We start from the raw sequence: 15,648 nt of genomic DNA on the forward strand, positions 1-15,648 counted from the left end.
TCATCCTTTGATAATGAACCACATGACCAAATTTACAGATTTGCTTTAGACATAACTATAGAAAGCTTCTCCAGTTTTCCAAGGCACTATTTTTTTTTTTACCATTAGTATGCAGATTTCTCCCACAAAGGGCTATCTCTCCAGCAGTGCTCAATTTGTGTTCAAATAATTTTCAATTGAAAATCTGTCAAATAATGTTTATTGTTCTCAGTCTCGTTTGTTGTATTATATTAGAATTCTTTGGTTGCATGTAACAAATTTAAACAAAGAGGAAAAACTTATTGGAAGAATACTGGGATATTTCATGCAACTAAGCCAAGGTAATAAATTATGGTAGATACAAATAATAGAATTTTATGTAGCAGCTTTAAAAATTGAGGTAGCACTATACCTACTTGTATGCAAGCTATTTAAGATATACTGTGAACTTATGGAGCACTGTTTGGATCTCACTGGGTTAAGCAAAAGAACACATGCTTATAATGAATTTAGAATTTCTGAAAGAATATGCAAAAAACAGTAATTCCTTCCAGGGATTAAGAGCAGGAGGAGGGGAAGGGGTACCAGTGGATTTTATTTTCCAGTTTATTCTTTTCTTGAGAACTATTTGTTCAACACGAACACCGTGGCAACCATAGAGGTTCGCCAGTCAGATCTCTCCTAAAACTAGCTGTGAAATGTAGTTGATTGGCCAGCCTCCAGCTGCCAGTCTTTTGGATCCACTTCAGAATTCACACCAAGGACACTCTCTTCCTGGTTTACTTTTAGCCAATGACTGCACAACAGACCAATAACTTGGTCTCAGGTATATAATATATAGTCATTGATTTGGCAAATAATTTTTTTTCCTATCTTGACCAGGATAGAGGACCAGAAATGGTTTACATACATGTAGAATGGACAATATTCATTTAGTTTTTCTTCAGGGATATGTTAGCCCTTGCACTTTAGATGATATAATCTAAATTACAGGAAATCTGAACATTCCATAGAACATCACATAAATGCATTACCATCATGTGCCGCATAACAAACTTTTGGTGACTGACAGACTGCATATGAAAAATTCCTATCACCTAGTGACATTGTAACCATCTTAACATTGTAGAATAGAAAATCTACTGTGAATATTGCCGGTGAGAGGCCACATCAAGCGATTGACCTGGAAACAAAATTAAAAGAACTACAAAGGTGGAAAGTTAGCGATGACTATTACTCGCCTGTCAGGCATGTCCCATTCCACCATATCTATGATCAAGAACATAGTGATGCAAGCTGTTAAAGGATCTGCTTCAGATCCTTGAAGGCAGCAAGACCAACAAAAAAAAATTTGACAAGGACCTGTATCAGGCATAGAAAGACTTCTAATTACCTGGATTAAAGACCAAACACAGAAGAGTATCCTTCTCAGCACCATGATGATCATAGCCAAAGCAAAAGATTTGTTTGTGATGCTGAAAGATCAAAAGGTTGGACCTATGATGACGAATTTAGTGCTAGCTCTGGGTGGTTTAAACAATTCAGGAATTGTTACTCATTACATAATGTGAAAGTGAGTGCTGATGTGAAGGCAGCTGAAGACTTTTTGGAAATCTTAAGTGATTGTGTAAGATAATTACTTGCCAGAGCAAATATTCAACATGGATGAAACCTCCCTATTCTGGAAACAAGCCTGAAAAGACTTTGATCTATAAGGAGGCCAAGTCAATGCCAGGTTTCAAGGCTTTTGAGGACAGGACAACAGTCTTGCTTGGGAGCAATGTTGCAGACTACAAATTGAAACCCTTGGGATCTGACACAGTGAGACCCCAGGCCGTCAAGCCTATTAACAAGCACACACTGTCGGTGTACTACAGGAGCAATAAGCCATGGATGGCCCAGCTCCTCTTCCAAGATGAGCTCTTGAATTGCTATGCCAGTGAAATGGAGAAGTATGCTTACAGAATAACCTATCTTTCAAGATTTTGATTCCTGTTGATAATGCTCCCAGAATCATCCTTTTATTTGTGATCTTCATCCCAATATCAAAGTGGTGTTTTCGCCTCCAAACACCACCTCTTTGATCCAACCAAAGGATCAAGGAACTATAACAGCTTTTAAGGCCTACTGTGAGGAGCACCTTATCCCAAACTATTGCTGCAACTGAGGAAGACACTGAGAAGAATGTGATGCAGTTCTGGAAGGATTACAACATCTATGACTGCATCAGGAACCTTACTTGGGCTTGGAGTGGTATTAGGAGGGTATAAATGGCATCTGGAAGAAGATACTCAGAAGGTTTGTTCATGACTTCAAAGGATTGGTCAAGGATGTGGAGCCTGCAAAATCAACAAGGCTGTGGCTGAGATGGCAAAAAACTTTATGAGGATGATGTGGAGGAGCTCCTAGAAACTGTCTAATGAGATGTTGGAAGTGGAGCAGGAATGCATAGCTGAAGACCAAGAGAAAAGGAAACTGCAGAAGAACCTCCCGCAAAATTCACAGTGAAGGGTTCAGCAGAAGCTTTCACAGACCTCGACAAGCTCTTTAAAAAGTTTGAAAACATGGGGAAAAAACCCACAAAACCAGCTGGGTGTGGCTCAGTGGTTGAGGGTCGACGTCTGATCCAGGTGATAGAGGTTCGATTCCCAGTCAGGGCACATGCCAGGGCTGCGGGCTTGATCCCCAAAAAGGGGTTTGCAGGAGGCAGCCAATCAGTAACTTTCTCTCTCTCCATCTCCCTTCCTCTCTCTGAAACCAATAAAAACATATTTAAAAAATAATACTCTCGCCTGGCTGGGCGGGTCTCAGCGGTTGAGCATCGACCTAGGATCCAGGCGATCGGGGTTCGATTCCTGGTCAGGGCACATGCCCGGGTTGTGGGCTCGATCCCCGGTGGGGAGCATGCAGGAGGCAGCCGATCAGTGACTCTCTCATCATTGATGTCTCTCTCTCTCTCTCCCTCCCTTTTCCTCTCTCTGACATCAATAAAGATACATTTAAAAAAAATTTAAAAAAATAATACTCTCCTTCCTCAAAAAAAAAAAAAAAAAAAAAAAAGAGGGAAAGGAAAACCTGATGCAGTCTGCAAGTGCCATTCCTCCCAGCTGGTTGGAGGATTCACATGTAGGCCATGCTTTCTCCCCAGGTTGCTCCCAGCATACCAGTCAGATCATATCTGCCCAATGCTGGGCTACGATAAGGGGTAGTCTCTTTGAGATTCTCCATCAAGCTGGCAGACATTCTCCAAGCAGCTTAGATCTGATGCTCTTTTTACCCACGTGTCAGACTCACGCTGCAATCTGAAGACTTTCCCTGCCTACTATGCCCTCTCCCTGTATCCTTCACAGGCATCTCCTTCTGACTCCATCTTAGTGTCTGCCTATTGGAGGATCCAAGCAATGAACTTTTAAAATTACAATAAACAAGTGGGAAAAATTATCACAAACCATCCACATCTCTTGACTCTACAACTTTCAAGCACACAGAATTTCAATGGCCTAACCCCATACTCTCAAATTTATACTGCGTTGTTTCAGATGTTAATAGTTGAGGACTGCTGTGGCCCCTTCTAAAGCCTGCTTCACAAAGCCATGACCTTTAAAGGGTTCTTCCTTTGTAATTAGTTCCTGAGTACAAGGAAACTTTAAAAAAAAATTAATCTACCAAGGCCATCTGTTTGTAATACTGAAGTTATGTCATTTACCGAGGACTCAGTGCCTTAGCACTTTTTCCTGTCTTACAAGTCCCACCTTTCTGTTCAGTAGTTCTAGTTAGGCTAACTTTCATGAGAATATCAACTTGTCCACTTTCCTTGACTACTAAAGGGCGATTCTTGGTTCACTTGATAGAATTTCAATACATCTATTGTCCTATCACAGCAAGTTATCTCAAGCTCTACTTTAACAAAGCTTTGACTTAGTACAATTCATGAATCATGGCCTATGGCACATTCAATCCACTCATTCCTCCAGAGGAAGGGTCAGCCTGGATTGTACAACCTAAGGTAAGAATGGTTTTTACATTTTTAAAGGGTGATTTTTTAAAAATTAAAGAATAAAAAGCAACAGAGACCAATATGTAAGTGGCAACGCCTAAAATATTTACTAGTTGTTCTTTCAGAGTGAGTTTGCCAATCCCTGTTCCAGAGCAGTATTTCTCAGGGACCAGTGCTGACAAAATTTAGGGCAAGTTCTCAAACATAGTATGAATAAGTTACTTGAGTTTGTCAAAATGCAGATTCCTGGCAACCCAAAAGTTCATGCCTAGGGCCCTAGAAAATATATATATATATGTATGTATATATATACATACATATATATATATGTGTGTGTGTATATTTTTTAATATATCTTTATTGATTTCAGAGAGGAAGGGAAAGAGACAGAAACATCAATGATGACAGAGTCATCACTGATCAGCTGCCTCCTGCACGCCCCCGACTGGGGATGGAGCCCACAACCTGGGCATGTGCCCTTACCGGAATTCGAACCTCAATCTCCTGGATCCTAAGTCGATGCTCCACCGCTGAGCCACGCCCGGATGGGCTAGAATCTATATTTTAAATAAACAACCCAAGTTAGTATGATGTGAATGGTTCTAGGTTACTTTGAGAAAATGTTAACTTTTACCATTGCATCAGTACTTCTTATTGCATTACCTTTATTGGACTGTATTTCAGTGTCAAGATACGTCTGAACTGTGGGGACATCTCAGGACCAGGGAATACTGCTTTTCCTGTGCAATAAACTTTCTTCTATCTTATGGTTACCATGAATCTTCTAATTATCTTCTGCTCTTTGTCAATTTTGTTCTACCTCTGAGCTAATGTACAAGATCTGATAGTATGGTATTTGCATGATTTAAAAACTGTTTCACCCTCTTTTCCCCCCTCTATTTTGGCTTTATCCCATTCTTTTCCATTTGTTTTAATGCATCTGGTATGTCACCTCAAATCATGTTTTGGGAAACAAGTAATACTACCCTAAATTACTACTTATGCTACATAATATGAACATTCCTTAATTTTCCTGGTTTACAGAAAAAATATTTTTGTTATGAGATGATAGGAAAAATAATCTGGAGAATAAAATGAGATACAGGTTTTTTTCTTATACAAAATTTCTTAGCCAATGAAGTGTGGAGATAATAATCAGCCTAGATAGGGAGAAATGGTCCCCAAACACAGTGTTCCAACCACAAGAATTCGTGAAAGGAGTTAGAGTCAGAAAACTGAGATCAAGAAAGACTTACGGACTCCAATTTTGAGATGAAAAGATCCAGTAGCTCTTAAGTAGGATATCGATAACCAAAATTTACAGAACTAAAAGGACAGTTAGTATTTATTAATCAATTACCTGCTAAGCACTATTCATGTATTACAGCATAGTTAATCCTCACACATCAAGCTAGGAAAGTAGTTATTTCCATTTGTTACAAATGGCTTGAAGAGGTTGACTTGTCTAAAGGCCTACTAGTACATGATGGAGTTAGAACTGGATCAATATTTGACTATAAAGCCCATTCTTTGTTGAAAGTACTAGGGCTGCCTCTGTATACACACACTGTGTATGTGATCCCCTACATTTCAAATATACTAGGTCAGACATGGTCTCTAGTTACAAGATTAAAACATAGTGTGTGGTGTTGTGACAAGTGTGCGCCAAAGCCTTGTGAAAATGAAATAGAAAAAAGCCTGCACTTCTTCAGATTAAAAAAAAAAGCAACAGTTATTCAGCATGGACTGATGAAAGAAGCAGGACAAAATCCACGTGATACATATCTATGTGCCAAAAGGAGAAGTAATTGTTTTAAAACACATTATAGAGAGATCAGTCTATCAAAAACCAAAGGAGTTTCATCTTGCAAAAAGTGAAGAAAAGAAAAAAATAAAGAAAATGATATATGTGGAGCTAGACTTCAAGTGTAGACTTCATATGGACTGAAGTGAATTCGTGTGAGATAGAGCACAGAAATAACTGCCAAAAACAAAAACAAATCGTACTCCATGTTACTTCATTTCCAGTTCTGGTGTTTTTATTTTTGAAAACACAACGAATCAAGAGGTTAGAGCTATTGCTTCCTTGTTCTGTGTATTATCCTCCATTTGAAAAAACACAGTCAAATGTATCTTCGTCAATTCTGTGAATGAAGTAATAAGCAAAAAGGACCACTGGTTACTTCAAAAGAACCTAGGGAGAAAAACACATACAGCTCACTTAAATCAGATTTAAACAATCTCTATTGCTAGGATGAGAAAAAAAGTAAAGATAAAAAGTTAACTAATGTGACAATATTACAAAATGTCTAGATTACAAAAAAATAAAATAACCTTTTTTTTTTTTATTACCACACTTTACTTTGGTGATCCTCAGCTGGAAAAGGTATACTAAGGTGTACTCTGATTCTGAGTTGGAAGATATTTAATGTTCTTATCATTAAAAATTAAAAGCTTGCCCTGGCTGGTGTGGTTCAGTGTGTTAGAGCATCATCCCATACACCAAAAGGTGGCAGGTTTGATTCCTGATTTGTGGGTTTGATTCCCAGTCAGGGCGCACGCAGGAGGCAACTGATCAATGTTTCTCTCTGCCCTCCTCCCTCCCTGCCTCCCTCCCTTCTTCTCTCTAAATATCAATTTTTAAAAAAATTTAAAGCTTAAACCTATGGTTGGTTTAAAAGAGCAACCTTACTTTCCAAATTTACTTGACCTTTCTTCAGGAGAAACTATTCTAACTCCCTGGAATTTGTTCTCTTTAGTGTGTGAAAAATTAATAGTTCACTTTATAGGTCCATTATATTGTCTACTTCATTAAGATGTTGCCAACACAATAGCCAACACTTTTTTCTTAGCGATTAATTTACACTACACTATAGAGACAATTTTTATTTTATAAAAATCAACCCAATTTTAGACAGAATTTCATATTAAAAATATAATCACATAAAGATGTCAGTACTATTACTCCTTAACAACCCTATACTATAGATAACTGTGTTTTGTTTTAGTCAAAAATAAACTGTACCAAGAGGAAAAAATTGAGGCAAGAACAATTCTTGTACATCACACAAAATAAAACATAAAATAATAATACCGAAATGTCTAAACAAAATTATAACTTAAATGCTCTAGGCTACATTTTCAATAAATGATACAATGAGCAATAAATTTTTATTCAGATTAAGATTCAAGTTGGTCATCTTTTTCTTTTTTCCCCAGTGAGAGGAAGGGAGAGGGAGAAAGAGACAGAAACATCAATGATGAGAGAGTCACTAATCAGCTGCCTCATGCATGCCCCCCGCTAGGGATCGAGCCCGCAACCCGGCATGTGCCCTGACTAGGAATCGAGCCTCGATCTCCTGAATCCTAGGTTGATGCTCAATGGCTGAGCCACAGCAGCCGGGCCAAGTTTGCCATCTTTTTTTCAGATCTAAAGCATTGATATCTCTATATACTAACCAAAACTGGTGATTAAGGTAAAACTGTTTTTAAAAATGGAGAAATTCTGCCCTGGTCAGTGTGGCTTAGTGGGTTGGAGCATCATCGTGTCCACCATAAGGTTACGGGTTGGATTCCGAGGCAGGGCATGTGTGTAGCAGGCAACCAATGATGTTTCTCTCTTTCTCACCCCCTTTCCTCTTTCTCTGAAATCAATAAAAAACGTCCTTGGGTGAGGACAAAAAAAAAAAAATTCTTTTAAAAATTCTAACCATATTAACTGAGGTTGTATATTCTTATGTTTCAACTAATATACATAATGTTACTTAGCATGAGGATGAACAATTTTTGGAATAGAAGGTGACTTATTTTTACACTTTTTTTAAAAAAAGAATCAGCCCAGCCGGCATGGCTCAACAGCTGAGCATCAACCTATGATCCAGGAGATCAACGTTTGATTCCCAGTCAGGGCACATGCCCGGGTTTCGGGCTTGATTCCTACTAGGAGCCGTGCAGGAGGCGGCCAATCAATCACTCTTATCACTGATGTTTCTCTCTCTCTCTCTCCCCCCTCCCTTTCTCTATCTGAAATCAATAAAAACATTAAAAAATAAATTAAATATTCAGCTTATAATTAGGCATGATGTTATTCTAGCTTCCTGTTACTATTCATCCTATCATTCCCAGTATACACAATCATCCCATTTATCCATTTCCCCCACTGCTAGCCTACGAATCTGCAAGAAAGAAAAGAAATTTCAGAACAATATAAAGTTTTATCTTGTGGTAGACTGACTAATTTTCCAGAACAGGAAAATAAAAGGTAGTCAAGAGGAGAGGTAGAGGATTAATGGTGTTCTAGATCTAAGGAATACATTCCTCTTGCCCCTGGACCAAAAATTGCAAAAAACCTGAAGGCTTCTCTGCATCTTGTCTTAACAAGGGACACCTTTTATTATCAAACCCTGTAAGAAGTGTTCTCATTAATTCTACCTGCGTGTTATGTGCCACTGAGTCACCTCTGACTCTTGGTGACCCTACGAATGAGTGACATCCACAACGTCCTGTCCCCAACAGCCCTGCTCAGCTCCTGCAGATTCATGCCCATAGCTTTTTTTTTTTTTAATTGATTTTTAGATACCGAGAGAGGAACTGGGGAGGGGGGAAAGAAGGGGGAAACACTGATTTGTTGTTCCACTTATTTATGCATTCATTGGTTCATTCTTTTTAAAATATATTTTTTATTGAATTTTAGAGAGAGAGAAACATCAATGTGAGAACAAGACATTGATCCACTGCCTCCTGCATGGCCCCTACTGGGGATCAAGCCCGCAACTGGAAATGTGCCCTGACCAGGAATCAAACCAGCAACCTTTTGGTGTGCCCAGGTCGATGCCCAACCAACTGAACCACACGAGTTTGATGCCGGGGTTGCAGGCTCAATCCCGAGTAGGGGGCGTGCAGGAGGCAGCAGGTAGATGTTTCTCTCTCATACTGATGTCTCTCTCTCTCCCTCTCTCCCCCTTCCTCTCTGAAATCAATAAAAATATGTTTTTAAAAAGCTAATAAAAATAATTCTAAAATATTCACAGATATATCCTAGAAAAAATATTTAGATCAAGTTACTTTTACCTTTCATCTGAAAGACTAAAAATTGATTCTTCACTCCAGTTACAAAATAAATAAGTCATGGGAATATAATGTACAGCACAGTGACTGAAGTTAGTAATACTATACTGCATATTTGAAAATTGAAGGGAGTGTATCTTAAAAGTCCTTACCATAAGAAAATAAATTGTGGCCCGGCCAGCATGGCTCAGCATTTGAGCATCGACCTACCATCCAGGAGATTGAGGTTCAATTCCTGGTCAGGGCACATGCCAGGGCTGTGGGCTCGATCCCCAGTAGGGGGGCATGAAGGAGGCAGCGGATCAATGACTCTCTCATCATTGATGTTTCTCTCTCTCTCTCCCTCTCCCTTCCTCTCTCTGAAATTAAAGATACGTTTTTTAAAAAAAGAAAAAACAAATTGTGTAACTGTGTATGGTGATGGATGTTAACTAGACTTACTGTGGTGATCATTTTGCAATGTATATAAATACTGAATCATTATGCAGTACACCTGAAACCAGTATAACGTTATATGTCAATTATAACTCAATAAAAAAATCAGTCAATTTGAAGTTAAAAGTTCAGATAAGGTTAAGAACCATATGCCTCTTCTTTCTAAGTGATCTTAAACAGTTTGGTTGCCAGAAATAATAAAGATACTACAGTTAAATAAGTAGTTCAGTGAGTCAACAGGTCTGTATCTTATTATAAATTTAAGAATTAAAATTTATATGCTTTAGTTCTACAGACTTCAAAATGTCATTTAATTTCTGCTCAGCCTCATGAAATTCTAAAATGTACAGAATCACAATGTTGCTACTCTGATTCATATTTTTGAGGGCAGCTGTCAATGCAAAGGAAATTAATCTGTTTATTGGGCAGATACAGACATAAAGAATGCAAATGAAAAGATGAGACACATACCACACACAAAGCAAAGCAGGCAGGCAAAGAAGAAAAATGGCAACACTGGAAAAGTAAAACTGAGAGAGAATGAATGAGAGAGAAGCATACAGAGAGACTAAGGTAAGAGAGAGAGATAAAGAAACAGAGGGAGAAGCACAACCAAAGAAAGAGGAAGAGTAGAAACAAATATAGGCAAGACAGAAAGGAGAGCAGAGTGGAACTAATGAGCAGAGACAGTGACAAGGAAATGGGACTAGACAGAAAAGAGATAGTCAGTTAAAGAAAAGGTCACTTTTACCCCATAATTTTTTCGAACTACATACTTTTGTCACCTCCCCAATGTTCTCACTAAAAAGGGAACAGACTTTTATTTTTACAAAATGGTTAACAATGCATATTTCATTTACCTTGCAGATTTCTAAAAATTCAGATTTACTGTTTCAAAACTTGGATAGCATAATTTTTGCCAACATTAAGGTTCATATATTGACTGTGCTAACTCAATAGGTGAATCCTTTCACAATATATACAAATGTCAAATCATCACATTATACTCGTTAAATATCTTTAAAATTTATCAATTATATTCAATAAAGCGGAAAAAAAGGTTCACATATATCAATTTACTAGAGATAAATCCCTCGTTTTACATACAACAAATTTTTTTTCCAAAGTAGTTAGAAGAAATTCATCCTAAGGCGACCTGTTGGCATTTATGATTACACATCACAGTGACTTGTATAACACCAGCATTGAAAACACATTCTTAATTGAAAGTAACTTACCATTTAGAGTCAAAATTAGAAATCTTAGTCCAGTTTCCACTTTTTGCCACCTTTACTTCACTTGGTACGGCATGCTCTATCTCTTTTATGCCAATACTGTAAGTAGCCATCAATCTGAAGAATTCCTTCTTCTGCTGCCACCTAACAGTTTATTTCTCTGCTGCAGCAGAAGGGTATACAGAAAAAGTTCTTGCTTACTATTCAGATTAAATAGAAACATTCCTTTATTAAACATTTCACATTTTCACATGTGCAAGCTTCCTCACTGTTTCTCTCCCAATACCTCCCCGCCAAAATGCAAGACAAAAATCCCAATCACTGAAAATCAAGCAATGTATGGTCAATGTTCATGCTAAGCTGGGAAAATTTAAAAAAAAAAGTGCAAAGATTTAGACATTCAACAGTTGCCGTCTCAAGGAGCCGTTTCTTTTCTGTTATACTTTCCTTCTTCACCTATCTCTAATCTTATGAATAAATAAATAACTTAAAATTTTAACTAGTAGTCTACAACTCCTGCAAATTTTAAGTTTAGAGACTACCAAAAGAATTGTGGAAGATGCAGCAATAAGGGAGTTTTTTAAAGTATTTCTAGAAACTAAGGGTGTTAGGTGCTTTACCTGCTTGAGTTTTCAATGTTCTGGACTGCTTATTGCCCAATGGCTCTGAATACATTAAAACACGAACACATACGCCACCTACATTTAAAATAGGGTAGCATTTGTATGCCCATATAAGCACTGGATATATTTTTTGCAAAAGAGTAATAAATTCATTAAGTCCTTTTAAAAAAACTGACCAAAAATGCACATTTCCTCAAATTGTATACATATATAAAAGAATTAGGGCAAAAAAGCATGACAGAATGACAAATGTAACAGCAGTTGTAGAACTGGAAACTAACACCACATTAATGTTTTCTGTTCGTTAAAATCCTGAAATTCATTTTTATTCCCCTTCTCTTTGTCACTGGGGGTCTAGGTTTCAAATTTATTCTGTATTAGCTACTAAAGAACAGTATTCAATAATGAATTAGTAATAATAGTAAAGGCTTGTTATTCTTCCAACCTCCCACTACCTTCACCCCAAAATAAAAATATGTACAGTTTTGTTAACTTAAAAAATAAAACAAACACTGACATAAGCACGGAAGGCTAATCAACAGAGCACTGCAGTGACATTGTTTCTACTTTCTATTCCTTCCCCCATCTCAAACCCCACCCTTTGACCTCTGTATATGGGATGAGCCTGAGCAGGAGAGTTGGTGATGTCAGGACTGCGCCGTTCCCACGGATGATCCTAGAGGCCTGCTGTGCTTCTGGGAACTGGGGCACAGGGATGTCTGTCTGACTGAAACCTAAAACAACAACAATTCACCCCACCCCTCATGTTCCCAAACCCCACAATAGCAGCCAAGTATATATGCTATATAAGGCCCACCTAATAAGTGATTATGGTAAAATCTAAAAGCAAGATCATTCTTATCAAGTCAGTGATCTTCATGGGGGCAGCAGAATGGAGGCTGCTAAATTCTCCATGTTCCATGCAATCACATAGCCCACACATTCTAAAGCTGGCCATTCTTATCAACAAGAGAACAAGGTTCTCCTGTACAAGCCTTTTTTAGTATACATCATAAATTCCTATAGGAGTACAGCTGGGACTCTTTTGTTAGTAAATTTCTGTTCAACAGATAAGTATTTTTGTCTTAAAGTGCTTAAGTTTCTGTTCCTATCTTATTTAAGTGAAATAAAGCACAAAACAGGTTAATGATTTATGTTATGCCTTCAGCTGTAGGAATAGCATTATAAGCCAGGATCTCCTACTAACTAGTGATTTATTGGATTTACAGTCTCTTTGGATAGGACATTTAAAGCCACAGGATAAAATTATGCATAAGTGTATCTTGAAAAGGTCCTGACTACTATCACTAAAATTCCACCTATTAAAAGATGATTATCTCCAAAAATGATAACTCATATCAGAGCTAAAACTTTAGGAAGAACAGGAAAAAGAAGGAAAAGGTAATTGGACTGGGGTACACAAAGGGGATAGTATATTAACAAACAAGAAAGCTATTAAAATGGAAAAGTTGTATTCCTATTCCTGCCACTAACCTCGTTAATCTGCTTAACAAGCTTGTGCTTCAGAAATGCCTTCCAATCTGTTAAAACCTGCAATTTTTAAATGTTTGAACCATCACTTCATGATAATCTCAAACTATTCATATCTATTTTTGTTAGCACTAGTGTCTGAAATGCTAAAGTAATTAGTTCTGAAATCATGCTGCTCATGTTTTTTGCTCTCTTTGTCCCATCATTCCCTTTCACTTTTATGATGTCATAGAAAGAGAAGCACTAAAGTCAACTGAATGCTATGGTGAGTTTTTACCATATATATAACCTATAACCTAAGTTTACTTTTTCAAAACTAGTTTTCCATACCTGTCAACTCCTAATTGATGTCTTTATACTGTGAGCTCACTGTGTACTCGGAACACCAACCCCTGAAAAAGCTTAAGCCAGAGTAGCACAATGGAAGAAACAAACAAACCCAAAACAAAAACAAAGCCAAAAAGTCACACTCTGAAATCATTACAACATATATGCAAGGAATGGAGTTATCTGTATGGTTTAAGCACATCCCCAATGAAAGTCCTGAGTTCATCCCAACCAATTCAAACTTTATCCCCAAATGTTCTTCCTTAATCAAATTATTTGCTTGATACAGGTATGCATTATTTTTTTTAATGAGAGCTATTACAAACCCATGGGTACCTTTAAAGTACATAAAGAATTTTTTTTAAAGGAAAATAGTTAGCCTTGTGATGGAAAGAAAGTATAAAGAGTCAAATTACCTGCAAGCAGGCTGGGGCTGTGCCTGAATCCAAACCGCTGCATTTACCATTCATTATACAGCTGCATTATTGGGGGAAGGGGGGTTTAGAAGGGCACTGACCCCGAAAGTTCTCAATACTTCTCACTCATCATCAGGAAGGGGGAAGAAGGAAAGTGTTTTTGTTTGTTTGTTTTTGGTTTTTTGTCTCCTGAAAAGGCTGGCAAAGAACAGTAACAGTAAAAGCAGTTAGAATATTTCTTTAAAAACAATTTTAAAAATGCAAAACATTAAGGAATTTCAAACACCAAACTTTCGTTAATATAGAAAGAGTTTTCACTAGAGTTAGGCAGCCACCCCAAAACATCATGGCAAGAGGGCATTGGTATAAAGGAAATAAAATACCACACAAAAATTCAAAACAAAACTAAAAACTTCAAATTAAACCTGGAAGACTAGAAGATTCCAACAGCAGATTTCTGTCCACTACTGAAACATTCCAAAATCCAAGCTTCAAAGGCGCCTAAATGTATCTTAAATAAAACTTTGTTGTTTTTTAAGAATAAAAAGAAAGAAAGCAATAAACCTGGTTATAAATCCTGCAATATATTACATTTAAAAATATCCTAGTACAACAAAAACAAATTTTAAATGAAATTAAACAAACAAACAAATAAAAACAGTAGCAGCAGAGGTTACCTGTCTGAGCACCTACATTTTCTTAGGAGGGGATCGTGTCTCACCAGCCATATAGCCCATTAACCTTCTCAAAAAGAGTGAGCCAGGAGAAAATAACATAAGATTTGACTTCACAATGTCTCTAGGCTCCCCAGACCCCAAACTGGGGACTCACTGAATGAAGAGGATTTGTTTTTCCATTTTCTTCTTGAGAAAAAGAAGAGATGATTTTGAAAGTCAATTACTTCTTTCGATGCTTTCGATAATTTCTCAAAAGTCTGATAAAGTGCTTGATGAAAGCAAGTCTCTTGATGGATATGCATAATGTTCCAGGATATTTTCTTATTGATAGCATATACAGAAAGGTTTTAAAGTTCAGTAGAGTAAAAGCCAGCAGAAAGGACCGATCAATTTTAGGCACAAAAAAAAAAACTATTAAAAATTTTAAATGGAATAGTTCATATTTATATATGTGTGTGTATGTATATATAGTCCAGTTTTCATCATGAGTGACATAAAAACAATATCAGAAAGAATTACTTTTAAAATACAATTCAGAATTACAATTTTAACAAGCACAATTTTACAGTAATTCAGATTTTGGCATGATGATTATACATATTTAATAAATACATTTTACCTCTCAATAGCAATAAAGATTAAACAGAAGTTATTAAACAACATGAAAATATATTTAACTTTCACTTAAATATCTGGGCTGTTTCATTTGGGCTCTTCCAGAATGATCTGTTCATAATCTTTACCTTAATTTTTGAAGAAATTCAAGAAAATATTCATGTTTTTAAAGTCTAAGATGACCAGTTCTTCCCTTTTCATTCTAAAACGTGAGTGTGTGATCTAGAAATAGGTTGGTAGAGCTATGCTTTAATATAATGTGAATGCACTAAAGATGGATACCGAATAAAACTAAAGGTGAAACCTGATATTTCTTATAATTTGGTAAAAAATTTTAAAATGCTGCCTACATTTTTCCTGGTGCCTTATCCCACCCAACACAAACCTTGAGTTCTGTATCAAATAGAGAGGGTATGTGTTTCAAAATTCATTAATCTATATACATGTGATATATAACTATTCAAAGTATATGTAACATAATTTAGGTGGCAACCAGATGGTCTCTACAGAAACATATGAATGATGATTTAATTAAGCAGTTCTTTCTCCCTCATTTCTCTATCCCAAATACTATATATCCTCCAAACTATGGCCATTCAGTGAAAGAAGTACCAAGTATTTCTTTCTGTTAATGAGTCAGAGGTACTTATGTATGAAAGTCCCACAATAACGCTGTGCAAGTCAAATTCTTTTAGATGAGATAAGAATATCCTAAAATAAATTAGAAACTCCTTTTATGTATTTTTTTTTTCAGGTGAAATGAAACACTGCACAGATTAGAAGTAC

The sequence above is a fragment of the Miniopterus schreibersii genome, assembly GCF_964146895.1.
Source record: "Miniopterus schreibersii genome assembly, chromosome: 2".
Taxonomy (NCBI): Eukaryota; Metazoa; Chordata; class Mammalia; order Chiroptera; family Miniopteridae; genus Miniopterus; species Miniopterus schreibersii.